Genomic DNA, 27,760 nt, shown 5'->3' with positions numbered 1-27,760 from the left:
GCACCTGTTACTTCAGTGTGTTATCTCTGTCTTGGAAAATGGGGACTAAGCAGCTTTACAAACATCTTTTTTGTGTGCTCTATCCAATTGCATAGTTGTTTTGATGTACCTTTTGTTGGTTCCTGCAGCTAGACCAAAGCCAAAATGGCGTTTGTGATGACGCACAACAAATTCATGATGCTGATGGTCTGCACACTTATCTGGGCATTTACCAACTATGAGGAGGTAAGAAAAACACATTTTCTTTTATTATTCAACTAATTTTAACTTTAACCTGACAGTCTTTATATTTTGTGTTTTACGTGTGGTGCTGCTGTTTAGATTACTACCATCAGTGATATGTCAATATTACAACTATTCTGATTAACATTCTTGACCATTATGCTTTTACCAAAGAAATGTAGGCTAGCACAAAGGCAGTTGAAGTCTTAACTGGTGTAAGAGCAGATGCATGTATGAAAACTTTTCAAAAATGGATCAAATCTGGTGTTATCTCAAATGTCTTTCAACCTGTGGTTTATGGTTCGTATAGCCATGTCCTTTAATTCAATGAAAGATTATTCATAGGCGGAGCAAAGACAGTTCGTTGTAGTTCATGTCTATGGGCTTGAAATGGGGATCGAGTCCTGTCTGAAATGGTTAGAAAGGTATGAGGATCATAAAAACATGCCCAAAATTCACATTCCTAACTCTATAGAACCAAGATCTTAGCATTTGTGGAGAATTTCTGAGCTATGGCCATAGACTTGAATGGAACAGTCGCTGCCTCTGCTCTGCATAAAGGGGGATTTTGACCTCCCCTCGTGTGATCTGGGTTCCCAGAAGTGGCTCCTGATGAAATATTTTGCTCTGCCTATGTATAATCTTTGATTCAATAGCACAATGTGTGCAATGATTGCAACCCGTAGCTTATAGCTCACATTTATGGTAAGGATATTTAGCAATCAAGCAAAACATTATATCCAATACAGCTAAAGAAGGTGCACTTTAAAAAATAATACACTTACTCAACTTAAAAAAATTGAGGTAACAATTTGCATGGATCTTTTTAAGTAATTTCAACTCAAGCCGTTTTTGAGTAAATATTGTGAGACTTATATAGTTAGAACAACTGAATTATATTATATGATCAAATTAATATAATTAAGTTGGTTCAACTTAATTAAGCTTTTAGAGGACAAATCAGGTTGATTGTGCTAAACTAATTGAGTTCTTCTCACTATAAAAGTCTCACAATATTTACTCAAAAAACAACTTGAGTTGAAATGACTTAAAAAAAATTAAGGTAACAATTTGCATGGATCTTTTTAAGTTATAGTAACTTACTTCACTTCTGTCTGAATAAAAGCACACAGCAATTTAAATTTTCTGAAAGCATTGTTTATTTTTAAAGCAATGGCAACTGGTCCAGTTGTGCAATGAATGAATGTAGAGCTCCGTCTGAATTCGTCATTTATCTGTATAAAAGAAAGGCACAATGTTAGAAAATTTACCTCAAGACAAACAACAAAATGAACAAAATCTACATGGTTTGCAGGGATTGACACATAATATTTCTCAAACTTCAAAAATAAATAAATGTTGGCCTACCTATTAGGCCTATGTTCAGGTTAAGCTAAGAATGTCAAATGGCCCACAAACCTTCATAAATAGTGACAATGTTAGGCTTAACTAGGACGACCAAATATGATCCTCAAACACGTGCAGTGTTAGAACTAGCAATGCTAAAATGTTAAGTGCGGAATACAGCTGCCACGGTGAAATTTGAAGACACTAAAATTACACTAAATTTACCTTTACTAACTCCAAATGATCAAAGGGCAGGCTGCAGGTAACTTTGAAGACGCCAGCTACCAAAGTCATCTTTTCAAATGGTTTAATTACCGTGCAAGCAGCAGCTAGCTTGGAAGACACGATAGCTACTGTCTGTAGATAGCTAAAATCCATCTTTTCAAATATTCAAATGAGCAAAAGGGCAAGCTGTAGCGTTAATTTCATTTGAGTGTCACGTGACAAAGATTTTGATGCACTGTGTGCCGTTGTTTGATAGCTGTTGCTTTTAAAACAAACACAAAAATAGTAGGCTAGACTACTTTGCACGTACCTGTGATGTTCGATGCAGGCTACAGGATCCTGTGCCATAATTTCTGTTACTTCTCAGGCGTGGTCTGGAAGGTCCTGAACGTTCAATCGTGTTATTAGCTTTATAAGTTTGGTCACGAGATTTACAAGTTTCAGGAACTTAATACTTTCTATTGTTAGGTGAAAGCAAGACTGTGTGTTGAAAATCCATATATGAATAAGTTGAGACAGCTTTCTTTCTTTTTCAGTATTACAAACTCCTTAAAATAAATTGTCAACTCACCTATACATGTACAAGTAGCAAACTTAATTTTTTTATGTCGAAAATGTTCTTCATTTTAAGTTTTATCTACTAACCTCTGAATCATTTTTTAGAGTGTGTCCTTCATACTGCTAGAACACATTGCAGCATTTGATTGGTGTCCATACTGCCCAGCGTTTTTGTAATTGTGACCCATTCAGTGTACATCAGATTTACTAATAGAAAACACTTGGTTTACAGCAATGTTCACTTAAATATACAACTGTGTCTGAACAATATATGTCAGGAATGTTTGCCAACCCCTTTACAAGTGAGTTGTTTATGAATTACTGTCAACACCAATGTGACAAGTTTGTTACCTGGGGATATAAAAACACTTGTAGCACTGATATGAAAACAAAACCCTGACTAGTCCAACCAACTGAAGCCTTTTGTCTCTTCTTTAGCAGGAAAAAATATATATTTTTCATCACATGTATATTGTCAAGACAGCTATTTTTCAATCATTCAAATTGTCAAGACAGCTATTCGTTCATTCATTCATTCATTCATTCATTCATTCAACCTATATTTATTACATTATATTAGATTTAACTTTATTGTCATTGTGCAGAATACAAGTAGTATGTATGTTCAATTTCTTTTTATATTTTCCTTTTCACCATTTTTATTTTTCATTTCTATTTGTCCCTAATGCTTTTATTTAATATATGCTATTCATTGTGTTTGTATGATGTAAAGTACATTGAGTTACCTTACGTATTAAATGTGCTAAATAAAACTGCCTTGCCTATGTCTATTTGCACATGCTTACTGTAACTTATTAAGTTGTGGGTTTTTGTTGGGAAGATGGTTTCCAATATCATATTTCCACACAATACTGGTCAGTGTTCACTTATATGTCTCATATTGGTGTCACAGGGGCTTGCTTCTGAAGAGCTGGAGAGCAATACTGGTCACTGTATTGGAGTTATCTTGTAAATGGTGTGAATGAAGTTATATTTAATATTTTCTCTCTCAGGTTACCTGATAGACCAAAATGCAGAGGGAGACCAAGCATAAACCTTGACTCAAGAGTAAGCAAAACACCTCTCCAAAAAACATGTTGCATCAGCAAAACACATTTTAATTGGGTGATTGATTGATTGATTGATTGATTGATTCATTCATTCATTCATTCCTTTTTTTTGTGAGGTTTTAATAAAAAATACTGTCATCATAGAATTAATGTATGACCTTTTACTGAATACTGGCCTGATGAAAAAGTCAGGTTTTAAAAAGCAAATTTAGTAAGGAAGACCCACTCTACTGTCAGGATAATTTATGTAAAAGAAAACCGTTCATTAAAATGACCAGTAGATGGCAGACTCAGATAATTTATAACATAGCTGTAATGTATAACATAGCCAGGGCTCTGATTTATAACTCTCAAATGTCTGGCTGTCCAGACAGACAAACATACGCTGTATTTGTTATGGCAACGCCTGTACATGCTGAGGGTGAGAGGAGCAGAATCAGAGGCCTTAACAACCAACTTCAACCAACAAATGAAACATTGCAGTGTTCTTTCAGCATAATAGCCTGTACTTGACCTATGTTGATGCATATAATAAGGCCGGGGAAGGGCCTACCATTTAGGAATGTTAGAAGGGATAACTAGCCTAATTACTATTGCATCATACATACACCAAACAAGAACCAATCCAAATGATAGAATAATAAACAACAACAACAACAACAACTTGTATTTATAGTATGCTTTATCAAGGCACCTAAGGCACTTTACAGTGAAAGGGGAACCTAACTATCCACCATCAATGTCTAGCCCCCACCTGGGAGGGCTTATCACACACCAGCTTGAGGTGGAGAGTGAGGGAATGAGTCAATGAGCCAATTACACTGGGTGATGGCTAGGAGGCCAGAATGAGAGGCAGGTTGGGAATTTAGCCAAGACACCCGGGGAACCCCCAAGGCCTACTCTGTGATAAGCACCATGGGATCTTTAATTGGTGCTTGTAATGGGACCTCGGTTTAATGTCTAATCTGAAGGACGCAGCTCTCTTTCAGTGTGCTTAGCCCAAGCACTCTTATCAAATCAAATAAAAAAGTGTATAATGTCAAAATATGTTATTTTGACTGATTATATTAAGTAGAAAATGTAGACAAAATGTTAAAGAAAAACTATACAACATCTGAGGCTGTATGACCCCCAGGATGGGAAAAAAGGGCATTCTTTCTCTCATTTGTCTTAGGGGGTGGCATGCAAAGTTTGGGGACCACAGCTTTAGCTCATCTACAGTCAGTGTAAGTCAGTGAATATTTACTGCTGTGAGATTTTGCGCATCAAACATTAGTGTTCACCTTAAGTGGCTGCAAATGGCTAGACACATGGTACATAGACTTTAGGGCAAATGGGGAAACTGAACCAGGAATGCATGCACAGTACAACTACCATACACAATAGACTACTACTATCTGATCACTGCTTGGGAGTGGACATTGAAATGTCTTGAGAATCCTTCTGTAAATTACTGAAGCAACTGTTAATATGACTGACCACTGATAAATGTTCTCACCCAAGTTCTCTATATCTAGCAATGCGGTATAGTATTACTTCTCGTAGACTCTGACGATAAGGTCATATTATCACTACCTTGTGTGAAAAAGATTATCAACTCCTTTGCTTGTTGGATGTCTTATTGTCTTCAGCTGTGACTTCTCAACATTCTCCACTCCTTGTATATGTTTAGTAATCTTAGACGGCACCTCTGTCTAAAATGACAGCGATGTAGGCCTTGGTCTATCATAGCTACTTGAACTCGGGGGAGTGTCTGTGACCTTGTTGCTCGCACCATGCTTCTCTAGTCTTAGCAAGTGTGTCTCCACCATAGGGTCTCAACTGGCGAGGCACTTACCAACTTCTCACTCTTAGGTGTTGCTGCCACCTTGTGATGAGGTGAAAGTATATCACAGACACATGAGAGTCCACTTGACGGGTAAATGTGGCTGGGGCACATAGAGGACCATGTTATTTTTTTTGCAAGGGACGATATGTACTCAAAAGAAAAGGTTTTGAACAACTCACTTTAGCAGTTTGCTTTTCTGCTCGCCGCCATCTTGCCAGTCAAGAAGTGAGTTGTTCAAAACCTTGCTTTTTTAGTAAACTCTGTGTACACAAACAATGTTCTCAATGCTCAAGTTCAGAGAAAGACCCTGGTGATACTTAGAGCAAAGTTTCATGTTATCTCGAGGCCTTCTCAACACGTTGTCTCGAGACCTTAGTGTTTTAAAAATAGCGATGTGATAATAGTAGTGCCCCTACCACTTCCATTCAAAAGGCCATTTGACCCAAAAGTGACAATAGGCCTACTTCTTAAAAGTGCCGTATGGTTTTAAACGAAAGTTTGACTCAGGTAGGCTACATTCCCAAAAGCCCTTAGGTTTCATTTTGGCGAGAGTTATGCTTTAACATAGACCAATCTATGAAGATGGGCATTCTCGCAGTGTGACCCACAATACAGATAGATTATATACCGGTACGTCATATAGGCCTATGTCAATCCGTGACATTGGTGCTCATCTTGCCAATCCATTTGTGCTACAATAACATTAGTGACTCTCAAAAGGTAGAAATGTATGACCAACTCCTATTTCTGAAGTCATTGAGAGGGTAGCCTGCTGTGACATGTCATTTGCAACAGATAATGAGATAGGGCCATAATGTCATTGTGAGCTCAACTGATAATGAATCCCTGACATTTTCTGTCTGCAGGGTTTCCTCTATAATTATGGACTATGATCTACATCTGTGGGCAAGAGGGCTCGCAGGTTATAGGGTCAGCTCTTGTACGGTGAGTTCCTTTGGACATGGTCTTTGAAGTGGTTAGCATACTGCTTGTATTTTTATTCATGTTATAACAGAGCTATTAAGGGGGATATGTATCCCCTGGAATATTTTGTGGATGATTGGGAGGACTTTATTTATTTATTCATTTTTAAAAACATAACACATCACACAACACGACATACACACCACCCACCCCCCTCCCACTATAGACAGCTATACAACACAGGTGTTAACAATGACACAATGGTAATGATAATGATAGTGGTTATAATAATATTCAGTATAATAACAGTAAAAAAAAAGAACATAGAGAAAATAAAATGAATAACAGTAAAAAAGGAAAAATGAGTAATAGATAAATTAAAATAAATAAAATAAAGTAAAATCAGGCTACACCATCAGCCTAGATTATGTGGTTACGATGTCAACCCTAAGAAGTGGGCTTTATACTTAGAAAGGCAATAAGTTCACCTCTTCTAAGGAGGTGCCCCAATTCTTGTGGCAAATGGTCCAGAAAGGGGGACCAGATTTTTAAGAAACGCTCATCCCTTCCTTTAATAATAGCCTGTAAACGCTCATGTGGAAGAAAGTTAAAAATCTCTTTGTAGCACTGAGTAATAGTTGGTGACTCTTTAATCCAATTGTGCAAAATGCACTTTCGGGCAATTAAAAGGAGCTTTTCAAGAAGGCGTATATTTTGATGCTGAGAGTTGAAATTGTCTAGAGGGGAGACCTACAAGGAAAACACATGGATCTTTTTTGATCTCGACCTCAAGTGTCTCACTGAGTATTCTAGCAACACCAGAAGTTGCTAGAGTCCAGAATCTGGAGATGAGCTTGCATTCCCAGAAACAGTGATAATAGGTCACCCTTTGTGTATGACACTTAATGCAAACAGGGGTGATATGGAGCCTATGAAGTAATTTGTATTGAGTCTCTCTAAATCTGTTGCATGTGGATACAGATCTAATTAATTCTATAGCCACTTTCCAGTCATCTTCTATGTATTCAGTACCCAAGTCTCTTTCCCATTTAAGGGCAATATTAGGCAGCTCATACTAACCAGATGCATTAACAGCAGAATAAAAGGCTGAAACAAAGTGCTCTATTTTTCTGCGTTCCAAGAGAAATCTTTCTGGATCAGTAGGAGGTAGTCTAGCAGTGGAAAAATTTGACAGGGAAGCTATGAAATGCCTAATTTTTAAATAACCATAAAAATGTGTCTTGGGGACATCATATAATTCTCTTATCTGCTGGAAAGACATAAGGGTATTATCCTTGAACAGGTCTGTGAATAGATGAACCCCCTTCTCACACCACACAGAGAACACAGGTGACCCAATACCCGCTGGGAAATCAGGGTTATGAATGGGAGACAGTAAGGATTTGACATTCTTCCTTCCTAAAGACTTAATTATATCATGCCACACTCTGACACTACTGTAAATGATAGAATTAAGTTTTATCTCAGGTTTAATATTGGCTATATCACAGGTAACCAGGCTCCATGGGCAATTCGGGAAACAAACCCAGGAGTCAACACATGTCTCATTCCTAATGTATGTTTGAAGTCATAACCAAAGATGCCGGGCATGGCAGGCCCAATTATAGAAAATCAAATTAGGTACAGATAGGGTTGCAAAATTCCGGGAATTTTCAAAGTTGGAAACTTTCCATGGGAATTAACGGGAATATATGGGAATTAACAGGAATAAACGGGAATTAATAGGAATAAACTGGGAATTTTTAATATGGCAAGTTAGTCTATAACAGGGAACTTAAATGTAGTGGACAAAACCCCATCTTGCAGCATAATACTAGTTAAAACAACCTGATTTAATGCAATTTCAGTCACATTTCTACCCTGCACATACGTCAATCCCATGCACACAGCAATCAGCATAGGCTACTAGACGTAAAGGAAACCTATGGTGCATTCATGTGCATGGGGAAAATAAATTCCCAGTGAAAACGTCATCTCGTGGGAATAACTGGTGTGAAACTGGGAGAAGTTTGCGAACAGAGTTGCCCAGTTTTGTCACTTTTGTCCTCATCCAAATTGGTGAACGTCATTTTGCACTGTAATTAAACTGTAATGGGACGATTAATCGGATTAGTCTGATTAAGCTTGACAATTTACATGTATATATAACTTACATAATCTATAAGGTTTGGTTGGGGTGGTATGTTGTGTCATTTTTTTTTTACTTGTTTTACCATTTTCTGGGATTCTAATTGAACAAACTGATAGTCAAGATAGTTAATGTTCCAACCAATTGGATTTTGTTGTTGAGTGGCGTGGTGTATCTTGGGCAGTTCAGTGGTTTCAGTGTTGCTAGTTTAGCACGCTAGTAAACCATAGGCAGAGAATGGGATTCCCGCTAGCATGGTAGCTAGCTTTGTATGCTAAGCTAAGCGAAAATATGAACAAACAAATCATATTGGTTATTATGAAACAAAATGTTAATGTTTGTATATGAGAAAGTAGGAATTACCAAAAATTCCCAGTTAATTCCTGTAAATTCCCATTAATTCCCATAATTTCCTTTAATTCCATTAGTTTCCATAGTTTGCAGGAAGTTTCCGGAAATTTACCGGAAATTTTCCGCCCCTTTGCAACCCTAGGTACAGACAGGCCTCCCATATCAGTAGGTACTTGTAACAGCTTAAATCTCTGTCTAGGCCTCTTGCCCTGCCAAATAAACTTTGAGATTGCCCTTTCTAGGTCTTTATTGACCTTCTTTGTTAGATATAGGTAGCATTTGCAAGGGATATAATAGTCGGGGCAGGGCATTCATCTTAATGAGGCTGATTCGACCAAACAGCGACAGTGGTAGATTATGCCAACGCTCAAGATCTCTCCTGACTGCAGCACAAATTGGGGCAAAATTAAGTTTCCACAACTCCCTCAAATCTGGGGAAATCTTAACTCCCAAGTATGTAAAACCAGATACTGACCACCTAAAGGGAAAATCGTCCAAGACATCAGTAATATTTAAAGGCCCAAGTGGCATGGCGTCTGACTTATCAAAATTAATTTTATAACCAAATATAGTGCTGAACTCATGTAATGTATTCATAATAGCTGGGATGGACAGTTCAGGGGATACTACAAACAAAAGAATGTCATCGGCATACAGGGCGATTTTATGTTTCCTTTCTACATAGCCTTATACCTCTCACATCAGTATGTAAACGCATACGCTCTACTAGTGGTTCTAAAGCCAAAGCGAAAAGTAGTGTGCTAAGTGGGCATCCTTGGCAAACACCTCTAGCCACTGAGAAAGGCCATTGAAAGACTGTAGGCCATTGGTTATGACCACAGCTTTAGGTGAGTGATATATTGTTCTGGTGCATTTAAGAAAGACATCACCCAAACCAAACCTCTGCAGTATATCAAATAAGTAGGTCCATTCGACTCTATCAAAGGCCTTTTCAGCGTTAAGGTAGATGGCCAAAGCCTTCTGTTTTTTCTGAGTTGTAAGCTGAACAATATTTAGTAACCTCCTTAAATTACTGAGAGAATATCATCCATGAATAAAACCTGTTTTATCAGGGTTAATAAGCGTTGGGAGTAAGTCCTCCAAACGTCTAGCCAGAAGCTTGGAAAGTATTTTACTATCAACTGAAATTAAACTAATAGGCCTATAGGATCCACATTGGTCAGCTGGTTTGCCCTTTTTCAGGATAACAGATATATGAGCAAGCTTTAAAGTAGGGGGAAGACAGCCTTTGTCAAAAGAATCCAAGGGGTCAACTAACACCTTACTAAAAGTCTTATAAAAGTCAGGACCAAAGCCATCAGGGCCAGGAGCTTTACCTCCCTGAAGGTCACTGATAGTTTCCAGAACTTCTTCTTTGCTAATTGGCCAATTTAATTCAGCTTTTTGTTCATCAGATAAAGATGCCATTCTATTCCATCCAAAAATTTTGATCTGACTTCCAAAGATGTACAGTCTGAACTATAAAGTTCCTCATAAAATAACCTCATGACTTTATTTATATCAGCAGATTTAAAATGCCTAGTCCCATATTTATCCGTTAGAGATGGGATCAAATTTGGCTCCGTTTTACCACGTGCAAGCCGAGCAAGTAGCCGGCCAGGTTTACCTGATTCAAATAGCCTGTGTTTTGGAAAGAATGTCTGTGTCTCTGCTTTGTGCGTTAACAGCTGATTTAGAGCAGAGCGGGCTGCGCCTAACTGTTTGGCCCAGGAGGCGCTGTATGAGAGTTTGAGCTGGCCCTCAAGGTCAAGTACAACTTTCTCAAGTTCCAATTGTTTCTTATAGTTAGGGAAAGTTAGACTTTTTTTTCGCCAATCTGCAAAAAAAATTCTTACCAATAGCTTTTTTTTACTATGTGTTAGGTGTCTAGTAACACTTCCCAATTTATCCACGGCCAAATCCTTGGGGAAACACCTGGAGAGCCCATCAAGTTTGGGGTACCCAGAGGGTCTGGGCGAAAATAATGAAAACATTTTGTTGACCAATATTAGCTTTTGAGATGTCTAACTAGGGGTTTTTAGGGGTGCTGAATCTATCCCAACCATTAGTTTTGAGTAAAAATGACTCCAAGTCCATAAAAAATCCATAACAAGTGGTTTTATTGAACAATTACAAAACAAAACTTTCTTAATCAGTTTAAAATTTAACAAACCTCATCCCTCAACTTCCCTGCTCTTCCTCACTCCTGTTATCTTCTGGCTGGTTGATGTTCTGGCAAGAGTTACCATGACAGTTCCAACAAGCAGAAATACACTTGACTCCTTGCTTTTTACAGCAGCACCTGAGAGTGTCACAGACGCCTGCACAATTGCAACTTCAGAAGGTAGTCTGGTGCAATGGGATCTGGTGTGACTGGTGCATAATCATGTTCTCCTTGTTTCTACCCACACTCAAGGACATCTAGTGATGGATTTTGTAGCAGTAGCCAATCTCTGGTCTGGAGATACTGTATGCCCGCAGAGTGCTATGCTGCACCTTCTGTAGTCGGAGGTAGTTTCTAAAGCTTGACACTAGTTATGTTGTCCTCATGAGTTTTACATGTTGCTCACTGTCCACCCTCAATGTTGGACACTCTTTTCTCTATCAGGGTGGCAGGGTAACGCATTTGGAATCGTATACATACAGTCGGCATAGTCATAATCGTGGTTACCGCCCCCAGTTACCGTGGCTGAAACGCCCCCAAGGGGAAAAATTTTTCGTTTTGATTGCATGTTAACTAATGGAGGTGGTGCACCGGTACAGAAAACACCTTTAAAAATATTAAATCTTTTAGCATAGGCCTACATCAATAAACGGCACAAACACGTTTGAACTACGTTTGAGTTATCTGTGCACCAATGAGGTTAAGGGTAACATTAAGTTCTACCAGAAAGACTCAGTATGACAGAATAGAATCAGTTGACAATTTAATTAGTAAAGGAACGGCTTGGATACAAGCATGATAGAGTCCTGAATAGGTAACAGTCTTTGGCGTAGGCCGTCTCGGATCCGTCCAGCGATGAGCGGATCTCGTCTCCTGCCGATGGATGAAGGCAGGGGCGGGGAGCCTACCCCCCCACGACGAGACGGGGACCAACTGGTGGCGGTGGCTGAAGGAAGATGATGTGGTAGGCAGACCATGCCCGATGGACGTTGACTGCTGGCAGAGGTGGCTGGAGGGGAGGTGGAGGGGACGTCAAAGTCGGCGTACTGAGAAGCAAAAGCAGTGTTAGGTGGAACATTTTAAAGAGCCCACTGAATTCCTATAGGCTAGCGCTGATTGAATGAGTGAATGCAGGCATGGACTGGCCATCGGGCGTACTGGGCAATGCCCGGTGGGCCGACGCACATTTTTGGGCCGGGGCTGTCATGATTTAATAATAATAATAATAATAATAATAATAATAATAAAAAATATTCACCGCGACGGTATTTGAGACACGAAACGCGGCCCATTGGTTGATTTTCTTGACGGACATTGTGCTAGTCCCATGACATCTCTCAGCCCTCCCCCTCCCCTCCCAGGGTTATCATTTGACATTTGAGCTGTCTGACCGCGGAGAGAAGTGAGTTTCCGTTTGTGAAATTGTGAAAATGGATAGTAGGCCTAATAAACCACAAAAGCGCAAGGGGGGCGCACAGAAGCTGCGAGACAAAAGGCTAAAAAGCCTACAAGTGGACGCAGCAAAATGTGTCAAAATCACAGAAATGTTCACCCCAAGGTTGACTTACAGCAGCTGAAGGGCCGTCGACATCGAGTGCACAGGCTGAAGGAGTGGAACACAGCTTTGATGTGTAGTGTATTAACACAGAGGAAGGCGAAGTACAGGTGGATTCGAAGGAGGAGGAGAGAGACGTTACGTTTGATGTGCAGTGTAGTGACAGAGGAAGGAGAAGTACCGGTGGATTCGGAGGAGGTGGACAGAGACGTTACGGAGGAGGAGACGTTACCCAGCAGGGACAAATTGAGGAAGAGGTCAGAATAGATACTGTAAATGTTAGCAGAATGAAGAGGGACGTTTCATCAGGGCTGGACTGGGACCAAAAAATGTCCCGGGCATTTTTGGCCATGGCGGCCCACCATGATTATTTATAGGCTACGATATGCTGAGGCACACGACATACCAGAGGATATATGCGCACATTTATCATCCATTTCGGGAAAGCAATGTTTCACTAATATTACATGATAATAATAACTGCTATAACACCTGCAAACTATAACTTTATGGCAAGCTAAAATAACACTGTAAGTTGGACACCGAGTCTACTCATAGCATTATTTGAAAACAAAGGCTATTAAAACACACACACACACACACACCCACTGGTGACCACCTCACCAGCAAGGATGAGGTTGTGCACAAAACTCTATAGGCTACTATTATTATGCATGTTTTAAGTCTGACTGAATAAAATGAGTCCTGTAATTATTTCGTATGTTGAGCATTTACACACTTTTAGCCTACAATCTCCCCAGATACTATTAAGTGAAGATACACACATCCCAAAACATTTTCATTGTTACAGGCTATCATAATTGCTGTGTCATTCTAGTGTCTTTCTGAGTGCGTGCGTGTGTAGCCTAGGCCTACTGTACGTGTGTGTACCTGCCTGTATGCGCACAGAAATGTGATAGGTTTGCTTGTTGTACTGCGTCAAGATTGACAACAATTTCGACCAATCATGACTGACTTCAGATCTTAAAAAGTTGAGTGTTGGATGCATCCGCTTTCGATTGACATGCATTTGAGCGTTTCTCTGCAACATGCATCAGTAGCAAAGAAGCCATCTGCATTTTACATTGCGCTATTCGATTGTCGTCGACGCGGAGAGGAGAAAAATTGAATAAGTTATCCACAACAAATCAACGAGTGGTCGGCCTCAGAACGCACTCACATTTTTAAGATCTTAAGTCAGTCATGATTGGTCGAAATTGTTGTCAATCTTGACGCAGTACAACAAGCAAACCTATCACATTTCTGTGCGCATACAGGCAGGTACACACACAGTAGGCCTAGGCTACACACGCACGCACTCAGAAAGACACTACACTTGAAAACAACACAACTTGCGTTGTTTTTTACACGTCTCTGTGTCCAGATAGGGACAACACCGCTTGTGTTGTTTATTTTTTATTTGTTACACAATATGTGTTGAAAATAACATAACTTGGATTGAAAACAACACAACTTGCGTTGTTTTTAACACATCACTATGTCCAGATAGGGACAACACAATCGTTTTAAGAGTGCATGACACAGCAATTATGATAGCCTGTAACAATGAAAATGTTTTGGGATGTGTGTATCTTCACTTAATAGTAGTAATCTTAGTACAGCGGCTAAGCACCGGAATCGTTCAGTTTTTGCAGAAAGCATGAAACTTGGCACAGTTATACTACTACCCCTAGTGATCAAAAATTGAAATGGACCCCAACACATAGCGCCCCCTAGTGGCCACCATCTTGAATTCAAATATGGCTACCATTCTTAATAGAATTGTTGATGCAACTTCAAAATTAACCAAGATAAAAAAGTATTTTAAGTTCTAACACTCAATTTTTAGGGCCAAGGAAGGTATTGACATGATTTCCAAACAAACTTGATGTTGGCCATTTTGAAATCCAATATGGCGGATACCAAATGTGAAAATATAGACCATCTCAATTGTTATTCATGATAGAAATATCATTCAAAAACAATTTTCTAAGTTTGAACAGTCATTTTATCACATGACAACCTCAATAATATACGAGGCATCAAGTATAATGGTAAGATTCCAATATGGCCACTATGTGTAAGAAAATAAGCCAATTATTCTATATTTTGGTTAATTGAAGTACCTACCTACATCATCAATAAATTCTTATTCTACCTTCTTCTCTTTCTGAGCAAACCTTAACTCTTACTATACACTTACTATACACTCAAAAAAATTATACATTTTAAAAAATAAAACACATCAGATCTCAATGGGGAAAAAACATCATGCTGGATATCTACATTACATTACATTTGGCTGACGCATTTTTAGCCAAAGCGACTTACAACCTGGTAAACAGTTTAACGCTTTTAAAACAATTCTCTCAACAATTCTATAACAATTTAAAACCATTCAAAAAGGTAGAGTACAATAGGGAAAAGTGCATCAGTGAGTGCTGTTTTTCTACAGTCAAGTAAGGTGGTAAGTGCTAGAATTAGCTAGTTAGATAGATGGATAGATAGATAGATAGATAGATAGATACTTTATTGATCCCCAAGGGGAAATTCGAGAGTAATAGTTAGAATAACTGTAAATAGCTGTAATTAACACTAATTCCAAAACCTAAGAAAGATTTACTACTCATTGATAATTGGAGGCCAATTTGTCTGCTCAATAATGACTACAAAATTCTAGCTCAGATTTTTGCTAAAAGAATAAAGTTAACTCTGGATCAGATAATTGATGAAACCCAATCTGGTTTCTTAAGACATAGACACATTTCTAACAACTTCAGGCTTGTACTGGACCTTATAGACTACCATGACCTTTGCAACAACGAGGCTTATATTCTATTTCTAGATTTCTGTAAGGCCTTTGACACAGTCGAGCACAAATTCATTTTTCAGGCCCTAGATAAATTTGGCTTCGGTCCTTATTTCTGTGAGTCTATTAAGACTATGTATACAAATGCAAACTGCTCTATTAAATTATATTCTGGGACCTCTCCTAGGTTTGAGGTGAATCGTGGTGTCAGACAGGGTTGTCCACTACTTGTTCCTGATCTGTGCTCAGCTACTCTCCGATTTCATTAAAATTAGCCCCTTACAAGGTATCTCAATTGCTGGGAAGGAAATCATCATTAGTCAGCTGGCGGATGATACTACCCTGTTCTTAAAGGATGCCTCACAGGTTCCAACAGCTATAAATAGAATTAAATTATTCTCTCAGGCCTCTGGGCTATACTTAAATACAAATAAATGCGAGCTGCTCCCCCTTAAAACGTATACTAGTCCATCCATTTGTAACATCCCTGTTAAAGAAACTGTCACTTACCTTGGTCTAACTATCAACAGTAAACAAGACACTAGATGCTCTCTGAACTTTAATCCTATCATAGAAAAAACACAGAAAAGATTTAATCAGTGGCTTCAGAGAGACCTCTCCATTAAAGGGACAATTTTGTTGTCCAAAGCAGAAGGCTTATCCCGTCTGACATATGCAGCCCTATCTCTTGACGTAAACAAATAAACATCTATGTCCATTGACAAACTTCTTTACAATTTTACATGGAAAAATAGAATTCACTACTTAAAAAAATCAGTTTTATTGAACTCCTATACACACGGTGGCCTTCACTTTCTTGATTTCTCTACTTTAAATGATACCTTCAAGATAAATTGGATTAAGCAATTTCTCATGAACCCTAATTCTATATGGAACTTCATTCCTAACTACTTATTCTCTAAACTTGGTGGCCTTGAGTGTCTTTTATTGTGTAATTATAATATTGAAAAAATTCCCTTAAGTCTTTCTAATTTTCATAAACAGATGCTTCTCTCCTGGAACATGATATATAAACACAACTTTTCACCACACAGATATTATATCTGGAATAATAGAGACTTGCTATATAAACACAAAACATTATTTTTAGAAAACTGGTTTGGTCATGGTATTTATCTAGTTACTCAGCTGCTCAACTCCAGTGGAGATTTAATGTCCTACACTGAACTTCTACACAGGTACAACATCCCTATTCTTCCTAGGGAGTACGCTAGTCTTTGATGCTATCCCTTCTGGTGCTGTCTCTCTTCTTAAAAACTCTTCACATAACTCCCCTTTATTACCTTTAAATCCCAATGTTACTGAGATTGGCCAAATCTGTTTCTCTACTAATAAAAGAAATAACAACCGTAGAATACACACTCTTTTTCAAAAAGACAAGGTCTCTATCCCAACAGCGCTTTCATTCTGGAATAACCTATTTTCTGACCTAGAATGGCAGAAAGTATGGTGTTTATCTTCTAAATATTTGATTACGAATAAAATTAAAGAAGTGTCTTTTAAAATAATCCATCGAATTTACCCATGTAAGACTTTTATGCAAAGATTCAAGAAGGATATTACTACAGACTGCTCTTTCTGTCAACAGGCTCCTGAGAATCTTGAACATTTACTCTGGTCCTGTCCCCACTCTTGTACCTTTTGGCAAGACCTCAGTGCTTTCATTTCTCAACATATTCTCTCTGATTTCTCTTTCTCCTCTCTATCTCTTAAAGATGTACTGTTTGGCTTCTCTTCATACCCAACATCCAAATCCAACCAATTCTATATTATCAATCTCCTTTTAATACTAGCCAAAGCACATATTCACAAAATGAAATTTTCTAGTTCCAAACCGTCCTTGCATTTGAACGAGAATCCAGGCAATACATCAAGACCATCTTATTCTCTAAAAACGGCAAAGCCCTCAAAACCCTCGATCTATGTATATTATTTAACATATTTCTTTCCTAACTATATGATTTATAAGTATTGTCTATTGTATGCTGTACCCCCTGGTAATGTTTGTAATATTTGTTTATGTTCATGCATTGTTACTTTACTGTACACATTTAATTAATTGTATTTTATACCATTTGTACCACTTTATATTATACTATTTTGAAAAAAAAAAAAACAAAAAAAAACCTCTCCAGAGTGGGTCCCGCCTCCTGACTTCCGTGTCCGTCCGGCCTTCGGTCGTCGGGTGTCTGTGGGAGGTGACATGGCGTTTTGAAAGATCGTGCCTGTCAGGCTCTGTGGGTGACGGGGTGGAGGGGGCTGCTGGGCGGATTGGCCTGCACGCTTCTGCCGTCTGGTTTCCACTGGATTTTTTGATTTTCGATGCCGTTTAGGTAGTATAGTCTATAGTATGCTACTTGGGTGGCGCCGACGGTCGGGGGGTCCAGTGGAGACTGGATGGCGGAGGTGTGTGGGCCGGTCCATAGACAAAATATAGCCGCATCGACCGCTACTCCTTACTAGCGCTGACGAGATTTGGAGCCGCCATCTTGGACCGGTCATCCACTCCACTCAGTGTAATCTGTTTGGCCGGTGAGATGAGCTGTCAGCGCACTTAATTAATCATATCTCACTGAATACCGAACAGATTCTCACGCGTTTTTTTTGCTGCAAAGGTCATACATGTAGCTATGATACAGGACACATGATTTAGCGTATTTTAATATTCATAGTGGGTTTAACAGTAATAGAATATTCTGATATATGATATAAAGTGACCTGACGTCCGATATCAAAACTGGGAACATAATCCATGTTTAACAGCATAGACAAAACTAGTTTGATACAAGTTTAATGAGTTAAATATAGTTCACAGTTGACAGAAAAGTTCCATCAACAGCATTATTCACAGTCCACAGAAAGGTTCCATAAACATTTAAGTGAGATCAGTGCCATTCAGACATCTGAGGGATATTCCAAGTAGGCCTATGTGGTTTAGTGACAAACTTGGGTAAATTGACTCAGAATAAGTTGTAAACCTCCCAGTAGAAAAGCTGTATGATACAGGAAACATGGTTGTGTATATTTTAATATTCATAGTGGGCTTAACAGTAATAGAATATTCTGATATATGATATATTATAAAGTGATAACATCCAATATAAAAACTGGGAACATAACTAGTCCACGTTTGACAGCATAGACAAAAACTGGTTTGATACAAGTTTTAATGAGTTAAAATTACAGAAAAAAATCCATTAACATTTTCAGTTTAGTGCCATCAAAAATAAAGTGATGAACAGACATTGGTGTGGCATAAAGGAAATGGAGTAACTGGGTTCAATATCAACAGCATTTGTTAGACAAGTTCCATAAATATTGTAAAGTGCAAGTTTGTAAGTTTGTTTCTGATCCTTAAAAAACAGACATTGGTTTGGCATAGTAAGTGTAACAGTTCATCAATTCAAGACAAAAAGGTGACTTGTCACTTGAACAGTGTCAATGGGTTCATCAACAGCATCTGTTATTTACAGTTCACAGAGAGGTTCCAGCCCCAATGAAGAGATTAAATAAAAAGGAATTAAGAAACATTTTAGAAACTGCTAAGATCAACCCGTTCATTGCAATCAGTAAAGAATCAGGGAGTGTCTTCACAGGCTCAGTGAGACAGAGTTACCGTCATGCAGTTGGTTCTATGATTTCGACAACTGGTACATGTCATTTTGTATGTTCCCACCTTGCTAAAATTGCTTGGGTACACTTTGGCTGAGAACAAAAGTGCTTCAGACAGCAGGTGGGCAAATAAGATGGCATAGTAAACTGGGTACTCCATAGTCAACCAGACGATGGGAAAATGGGACACAGAGTGGCGAATGCAGGTGATGAAGGTGGAGCTCATAAATCAAACATTCAGTCACAGTGTAGCAGATGCCCTGCAGTACTGCAATGAAGAGCTGCACCTTCCTCAGTTCCAGGGGTGTGAGGAGACCGTTCAGTTCATTCACAGTCTTCTTGAACAAGGCAGTTGTTCTGGAGAGATACAAAATAATAAATAAATGAATGAAAAGGAATTTGAGAGGCATCTTATTCTTGTCAGGGTAAATGACATGTGAATAATACAGTGTTGGGCAAGCTACTTCGAAATTTTAGTGAGCTAAACTATCAGTTACTCTGCCATGAATAAAACACTACACAAAACTACCACCCAGTCAAATGTATTAGTAGCCTAACACAAACACAGCAGTAGGCTAGTTCACTACATAGGAAGCTACTTTAAATTGTGCTAATTTCACATGACAAGAAAAGTGTAGCTTGTCTGGCTAAGCTACTTGCTAAATAAAGAAGTTGAGCTATTGAAAAGTTACTTTGTTCAGGAAATAGTGAGGCTACCACCAACACACTTATGCTACAAGTAGCAGCTAGCGATTGCCCAATAGGCTAGTCTGTGCCACTTGTGTAAAATTCACCGCCAAATCTAGTATGATTTATTTCTACAATAGCCTTCTTGTGTCAGTTAGTTGTAATCTAAGTCAGTGTTATGGAATATGACTTATCAAGTCTCAGTTCATAGCCGGGTGAACACCGAGTAAACATAGCCTATCTAGATGGCTACGATTTTCATACAGTAATATCAAAGATTGCTCCTTCTCAGCTCTCTGGTAATATTCTATTCACAAAATACAACCAATAGTACGGTTATGTTAAATCTTACTTGTGAAAAGTAAATCCCCGAGTATGGTCCGCCCGATTTGAGAAGGAACATGCTGCACAGTGCTGTCATCTTGTGTCTTCTGCTGCAACGCAACGAGGAGTATGACCGGTCCAAGATGGCGGCCGCATTTCTTGTTTCCAGCAGCCAATGCGGCGTCTATGTATATTATGTCTATGGGCCGGTCTGCCCACCGGCTTTTTCTGCTTCGCTACCTGCAGATGTTTTACCGGTGTGGTGTTTCGTGGCGCCATGTTGTTTCCCATGGACGGTCGGCGCCGGGAGGTTGGATGGATGCGGGGGTTGCGGAGGTCTATAATTAAATGAATGTCTAATTTCTCATTGTTGAGTAAAATAAATTGCTTAGCCCACAAAAAAAAAAAAGTCCTGGCGAATAGGGAGGGAAAGTAATCTCATCGCCACCTAGTGGTTGCGTTCCTAGAGTTTAGCGGAGTGGATGGGATTTTTTTTTTTAGAAAAAATATATCTCGGTGCACATTGGGATCTTAATTTAATGCCTTCCATATGTTAGGCACTGGGGTCACCTCTATTGCTTAAGTGGTCATACCTTATTTTTAGGATCAGTTGAATTGTTTTGAGTTTTTGTCGTAACACGGTGATAAGGAACTACAGCTGCATGTGACGTCACATGTTTGGGCGCTTAATCTCTAACTGATCAATAGCAATTTGCTTAACTGGCTTAACATATTTTTGTAATAACGGAACGTGATGTAAACCGCGTGGTGATAACCTTTATGTCAGGATAACTGGTGTTGTGCTTCTACTCACATGAAGAGCTAGCTGTAAGTGTTAAGTGTCAATGCTAACCAGGCTAATAAACAAACAATGCTACAGTGAGTCACAGTGAAGGGTAAAGTCACGTGACTTCTTTTGTAGTTCGTTTATGAAACAAAAGGAGCAATTTCGATTTTCTTAAATAAGGCAAAATAGGGTCTGGCATTTTCACAGTTAGAATATTATTACTGTATAGACACTGAAAAATATTTTTGGTGGATGACATCGCTGATTTGGCTTCACAATATTTAAAAAAAAAAAAAAAAAAAAAAAAAATAGGTCTATGGGACTTAACATTGGAGCTGCTCTTCGATAGGAACGCAACCACTTGGGGCGCTGGTTTTCACTTTCCCTCCCTATGTAAACTTTGTCTCCCTGATAGGAGAGTTTGTCCCTTTCCCTCACTGCTGCTAGGATCTTCTGCTTATCAACGTAGTTGTGCAATTTCACTATAACGGGTCTGACGTAGTTTTCCTTCCGTGGTCCTAGGGCTCTGTGAGCTCTATCAATCTTTACACGGCCATGCTTAGTGTCCAAGCCAAGTATGTCAGGCAGCCATGATTCAAATTTGTTTACTCCCTGTGTCCCCTCTGCACCTTCCCGTAGGCCGATGATGCATAAGTTGTCCCATCGACTACGGTTTTCTAAGTCTTCAGATCGATCGGTTAGGGACTTAACTTGTTGCTCAAGCCCGGCAACTTTACTCTCCAGAGAACTTGTACGGTCGTCGCACTCTGAGATGCGAGACTGCATCCCAGATAGCACACATTTTGGCTGAAGTCTGACATACGTTTGGTATTTTTGGGTTTGTTTTGGCATAGAAACGGCAAAGTAAATGCTTTCGGCTGAACTGTGGCAAGATTGTGGTTTACCATAATAGATAAATAAAAAGGCGCCAGCGGTAGATAACTAGTTATGGCAAATATCTGGTTAACCAGATGAATGGGCGGGACGGTTTACTGACGTATGCAGGTGCGTTTTGACGTCCTTGTGGTTTGCCAGAAGTCTGATCAAAGACCGGGAATTTTCTCTAGAAGAGACGTCTAGTAGTACTTCACTAACTCTAGCACTATCACAGACGGTAAGAACATTTTTCTGTCTTCAAATACACGTCTGAATTGTATACAAATATAGTCGTGTTTCTAAATAGCTTTATAACAGATATGACTATAGCTTCCTTTTGGTGAATAGCTTTGTAACAGCCCACTATGCAAACGTTATTTATCGACGACACGTCTTTTTATTACAGTAGCTGCTAGGTGTAACGTAGCCTACTGGCTAAGTAGCTATTTAACGTTAGCTTGTTAATCTAAAGGCAAACTTGTGAAACACAGGCAAACTTAAATCACCTAACACATCCAATATTGCACATCCAATTATTTCCCCTTTTTCTGTTCTGTTTTCAGCGCATAAGACATTCAGTGGAGCTGCAGCAAGCAGTATAAATGGCTAAGTTTTTGTCATGGCAATAAAGCCTTATTTTGCCCTAATATAGCTAGCTAAGTAGCTAGTTAACATGTTAACCTAAATGCTCTGCAGGTGGCAAACTTTTTTAAAACACAGACAGACTTATGTCAATGAACACATTCAATTATTTCCCTTTTTTCTCTTCTGTTTTCAGTGCATAAGGCATTCAGTGGAGCTGCACCTTAAGGCAATTGTAATGGGTAAGTTTCAATCACTGTAGGCCTAGAGCCTCATTTTTACTTTACACTCAATGTCCCGCATCTGAATTAAACTTCACTAAACAATTTCCTAAGCTATTTAAAGAGTAGATTTAGTAATTGTGTTTATTCTATCTTTGTGTGTACTGGTATGTTGTCAATGTCAGATGCTAGAAATCTGCAGCAAGCGGTATAAATAGGTAAGTTATAATCATGGAAATTAAGCCTCATTTTGCCCTTATATAGCTAGCTAAGTAGCTAGTTAACACATTAACCTAAATGCTCTGCAGGTGGCAAACTTTTTTTTTTTACACAGACAGACATATCAATGAACACATCCAATTATTTCCCTTTTTTCTCTTCTGTTTTCAGTGCATATGGAATTCAGTGGAGCTGCACCTTAAGGCAATTGTAATGGGTAAGTTTCAATCACTACATAGTAGAGGGAGAGCAGCTTCACAGAAGAGAACTTCTGACGGCAAATTTGAGGAAAAGTTGGTAAACCACCCTTCTTACCTAATTTGAGGATGCTGATTCAGAATATGTTGTTTACCAAGCTCAATTCTGAGTTCTAAGCCACATAATCAGCATTTTAACATAAAATAGCGATTATTATTGCTTATTTTTCCCTAAATTGGGTTGATTTCAAAAGTAATCACTAAAACCAAATAAAAGTGTTCTCTAAATACATGTTTGAGCATTAAAGAAGCCATACTATAGTTTATTAACGTATTTAATGGGAACATGATTACAGTTAACATGTAATAAACTCGGAAATTCTAATCAAAACACAACCATATTTTTTATTGCTAACATAGTGAGTCACTCGTGGTGTTTCATGCATTTTATCACAATAACAAATTGCACAGATAACCTTCAACTCAGAATATATCCTACAGTACATACAGTATGAACGTAGATAGCAGGAATAAGCCTAATGCAGAACTGCATCTACCGTCAGCAACAACCGACAAGTAAAAAACATTTTACTTCTAGTAACACTGGATTTGGTATGTGTGTTTGCATCCTAGAGCTTAATAATGTGCTCTTCTAATATGCCATTAAGCAACATCACTCTATAAAACAGAGTGGCTCTGGCATAGTGTTATCACGATACCAAAATTATGACCTCGATACAATACCTGCTATAAATATCTTGATACTCGATACTGAAATGATATCCAAATCCTAAAATATCCAAACCCTAAAAGAAAGGACGCAGGCCTCCTCCAAGTGTATTGAGTCATTTGTGTTAAATTTGGTGCACTTTTGGTCAATTATGGGTTTTAAACTTCTAAACTTCCTACATAATTGTGTGTGATTAAGTCCTTTATTGTTTGTTAAAGCTCATTTATATTGTGTGATGTCTTGGCAATAAATTACCTTTAAATAGTGTAATTTAAATGTAATTTAATAAGTACGTTTCAACCACTCTTTGGGTCTTATTCAGATAGGCCTACACCTTTATTACATTACATTTGGCTGACGCATTTTTAACCAAAGCGACTAACAACATGGTAACAGTTAAGTTAAGTGGTAGCATCAGCAAGACTTGTTGTAAGTGGTGCTATGAGAGGAGATGTTCTCTAACTGTATGTACACACCGCCGCCGACTTCCAAAGAAGCTCTGGTCGCCCTGTCAAGGACGCTTGTCAAAAAAGTCCAGAGAAGCTTTGGACGCTTTGGACGCTCTGACGTGACAGCATTTTGAATGAGCAGTTTTTGCAGTGATCACTACTGGACATTGCTAGACAGCACTTGAGTGAGGATAGACTTATTTCCACTTCACAAATAACCATCGCTATCTGCAATAGCTACAGTACAGGGACATTAATCAGTTCACAGCTGAGGATTTGTCCTAGGTCCACTTCCCTTTCAGCATCATATGCAGTAATGATGCACTGGAGAATGTTTCTTTTTGTTGCACTATAAAGGATATCTTGTCTAAATTTTTGGCAAATAATGCAATCTCCATAGCACTCTTCAGCAACCCTCAAACAGGCACACTACCATTTTTTTGCATGGCTGGAATTTGAATGATAGGAAAGAGCACCAGAGAGATGTTTTAACTAGGCACGCACATAGGCATGTTTTTAACTAGGCATGCCTTTACAGTAAAAGAAAAATACAGTGTAAATCCTCTGTAAAGACTGACAACTGTTCATATAATTAGTGACAAAGTACTTTCTACAGAAAAATGAGCAGTCACCTACTATTCAATTTATCAAAGGAATCTATTTTGCTTCTAAACGTCATACTGAATTTTAGTTATTATTTAAATTTATATTTTAATTTTAGCTTATTTTCATTTGCTACTTTAGGGTCATTGGGGTCATTCCTGTCCTGTCCTACAACATATCTGATACATAGAGTATATTAATGCCTTATTTTTTGCAATTCCTATGATATCTGATGGGAAAACCAAAAAGTATGTGAATTATGCTAATTAGCAAGCTTAAAACTCAAAATTGAGTTTGGTAAACAAAATATTTGAATCCAGCACCCTCAAATTGTGTAAAATAGCCCCTTTACCGACTTTTCATCAAATTTGCCAACAGGACTTTTGTTCTGGACTTCTGAATGTTTCTAGCTATCTGCTCTCCTTCTATAGGCCTAGAGCCTCATTTTTACCCTACACTCAATGACCACATCTGAATTAAACTTCACCAAACAATTTCCTAGGCTATTTAAAGAGTAGATTTAGTAATTGTGTTTCTTTTGTCTTTGTGTGTATGTCATGTATGTCAATTTCAGATGCTGTGAGAAGAAATTCTGTTTGCTCTGCCAACAGTCGACCCGTTTACAGTAAAAAGTATGCTGATATGACTTAATAAATACAAATCACAATGAAATGCAATTAATCTTCGTGTTTTTTTTTGTTGCAAAAATATCTATTGACATATAGGCAAATGTAACAATATGAGCCTAGTGCACTATGACATAGCAATTAATGTATAAAACTAATGTAGACATATTGCAAAATTAAATAAATTTAAAGATTTTCAAGTGGAGTTTCAATGAATTTCAACTTTGGGTCAGTTTTGGCTACTTTTTGGCTGGATTTTTAGATTTTGGGCTCTCTTTGGGATGGTTATGGCCATATTTTGGAATGCCACAATTGGTTTTGGCTGAGTTTTGGCCTCCTTTTGTTTTGATTCTGGCTTGCCTAATTTGGGCCATATTTGGGCCGTACATCCCTCCAAAACTCTGCCAAAATGCCAAGCCAGTTTTGGGCCAAAATGAATGTGCTATCTGCGATCTGTTATCCTATTAGTATTTTCCTCAATGCGGCTATTCATACCGTGCAGGGAAGACTGTAACTCCGCGGATTTCTGTTCCATCAAGGCGCTAATCTTCTCGATAACATTTTGAGCTATTGTGCTAGCCACGCTATCCTCCTCACAGTCGCCATCAACAGGGCTAGGATCAGCCAACTGTATTTTCTTATCAGGACGCGTTTTTCTTTTAGTTTCACACTGATTCGTGTTCCCTTTAGTTCCAGACATGGTTGGTAGTAAAACAAATACAAATAGCTGGTTTATTTCGTTAAAATTAAAGATTTTTGGGGCAGGAAGGCGACAAAAACGAACCTCTCACTTCAAGTGCATCACGTCAGTCCAATGTCCCAGTTCTATCTTCACATTCCATCAGATGTGTGTGATCATACTTACACTCCTTTGATTTACTCTATTTCTGTGTAATTGTTTAATGTACGGTATGACAGGGGTAATTCAATCTACCCCCTGCAATGCACTGAACTCCACTATTCTATGAGTAAAATGCTAGCAAAGTGTATGATTGCATGTATGATTTTTGTCTATATTTGTATGGAAACTAATAGTAATTCAAGGTAACATCTAAGTGTATTATCCCGTGTCCACTTGGTTTTCAAAGTCATTCTTCTGAAGATCTTCTTTGGCTTTGGCTAATTTTAAATTGAGACAGTAATGTCTCAATGTACAGTAATATTACAAATGATTGAGATACAATTGTCAGCTTTCTATCAATACTACTTATCAGTGTTAGATACTGTATTGCTTACTGTATTGTTTTTATAAGATATTATAAGATATATTCAGATTTTATGGAGACATACTTCTACATGTATCCTTTTCTCCTGTGCCTTTTTAATTTGTAGTTAATTTCAACTAAATTTAGGCTACTGTGTAGCATTGATTCTAACCAAAACATAGATGTTAACTAGCTGTCATCATTAGAGCTTAGTTTTGGCTCGTTAAACCTCCCTGTCAACAGCTTTTTCTTTATAGCCACATTTGATAATGTAATCAGCTGTCAGACGTAGCAGGTGCATGTGCTATGTTAGAGACAAAAGTCAGTTGTGAATTTGGCGGGGGTGGGGTTGGAATGATGGTATTCAAGGCGAAGGGACCCGATGGCTGGCCAGATAAATGGTAATTAGCTGGAAGTGATTGTGACAGATAGCTAATTGTATTAGCCTCATCACTTCTCAGTGTCCCTGTAGATCCAGAGATCTTAGAACATGTTAGTCATGTAGCATGTTAGCATTTTCCTGAAGGTGACCACATTATATTTGGACAAAAATAAGAACGATGGTGCCTGTGCCTTTTCAGAAGCATTTAGCAGGACTAGGCCTCATTAGTAGTTAACCTAAGATCCTATTAGGTTAGGGGGGCTAGATGACTCCCATATGCTTTGCCAGTGATACAGTTGTGCTGCTGTATTTTTAGACGATTACAAATGCCTAAAACTTTGCCAGAATTGAATGGAATTGATCCACCTAACCTTTCAGCCTTATTTTTACAGTCTTTGTCCATCTTTTTATGTCCTTTTGAGTCTATGTCGAGTATACTTTGCCACAATAAAGTGACTATTGTATCGGTGCATTTGACATTTGGAAATTTAGAATTGACTTAAAGCACTCCTTTACTCCTCTGTGCATGCAATGCACCATGAACCCAGCGTGAGTTACACCAGTTTGCCTATATCTTCCTTTTATTTGTGTTCACCCTCAGTGTCAGACAAGGTTATTGCGCACACACAGTCCTCTAGTCTAACCCTGGGGTAGATGGCAAATCAGTTAATTTCCCCAAAAGTGTGTGTTCCTTTTAACATGAACATTTAATCAAGTCAACTTAGTCAATATCTGGATTGTTTTATATTTAGTTAAAGTTTCTTTTTCAATTAATTCTATATTCATGTATTCAAGTATAAAGAAGCTAATACTCAATACTAATATTAAATGCAAGAGAGAACAGAACACTTTTTGCCACTCATGATGAATAATGAATTTATAGTCCTCCTACCTCCTCTACAATATGTACTGTACCTCTACCACTGCTACTGTTACTGACAATAACACTGCCGATAATGATGAGTCAACACAGACAACAATGACTAAAAGTAAACAAAAAACAATACACAACCAACACAATGCAAGGGTCATGGGGC

At 38.4% G+C, this 27,760-nt stretch overlaps 2 long non-coding RNA genes across 3 annotated transcripts; both read left to right on the top strand.

Moving 5' to 3' along the window:
- Positions 1–17,267, top strand: LOC125301752. Its single transcript, XR_007194795.1, has 4 exons — positions 1–225; positions 3,366–3,420; positions 6,117–6,195; positions 16,812–17,267. It is a non-coding gene; the product is annotated as an uncharacterized LOC125301752 (long non-coding RNA).
- A 3,734-nt stretch (positions 17,268–21,001) lies between these two features.
- LOC125301750 lies at positions 21,002–25,187 on the top strand. 2 transcript variants are annotated; one of them, XR_007194793.1, is made up of 6 exons: positions 21,003–21,747; positions 22,073–22,105; positions 22,288–22,333; positions 22,498–22,530; positions 22,703–22,748; positions 25,085–25,187. It is a non-coding gene; the product is annotated as an uncharacterized LOC125301750 (long non-coding RNA). The 2 variants fall into 2 exon arrangements; XR_007194792.1 differs by having other exon boundaries at positions 21,002–21,747; positions 22,073–22,333.
- The last annotated feature ends 2,573 nt before the right edge of the window (positions 25,188–27,760 follow it).

This window comes from Alosa alosa, chromosome 10 (assembly GCF_017589495.1).
Source record: "Alosa alosa isolate M-15738 ecotype Scorff River chromosome 10, AALO_Geno_1.1, whole genome shotgun sequence".
Lineage (NCBI taxonomy): Eukaryota > Metazoa > Chordata > Actinopteri > Clupeiformes > Clupeidae > Alosa > Alosa alosa.
The sequence above is the reverse complement of the archived record's forward strand: the minus strand, read 5'-3'. Positions and strand labels throughout refer to the sequence as shown.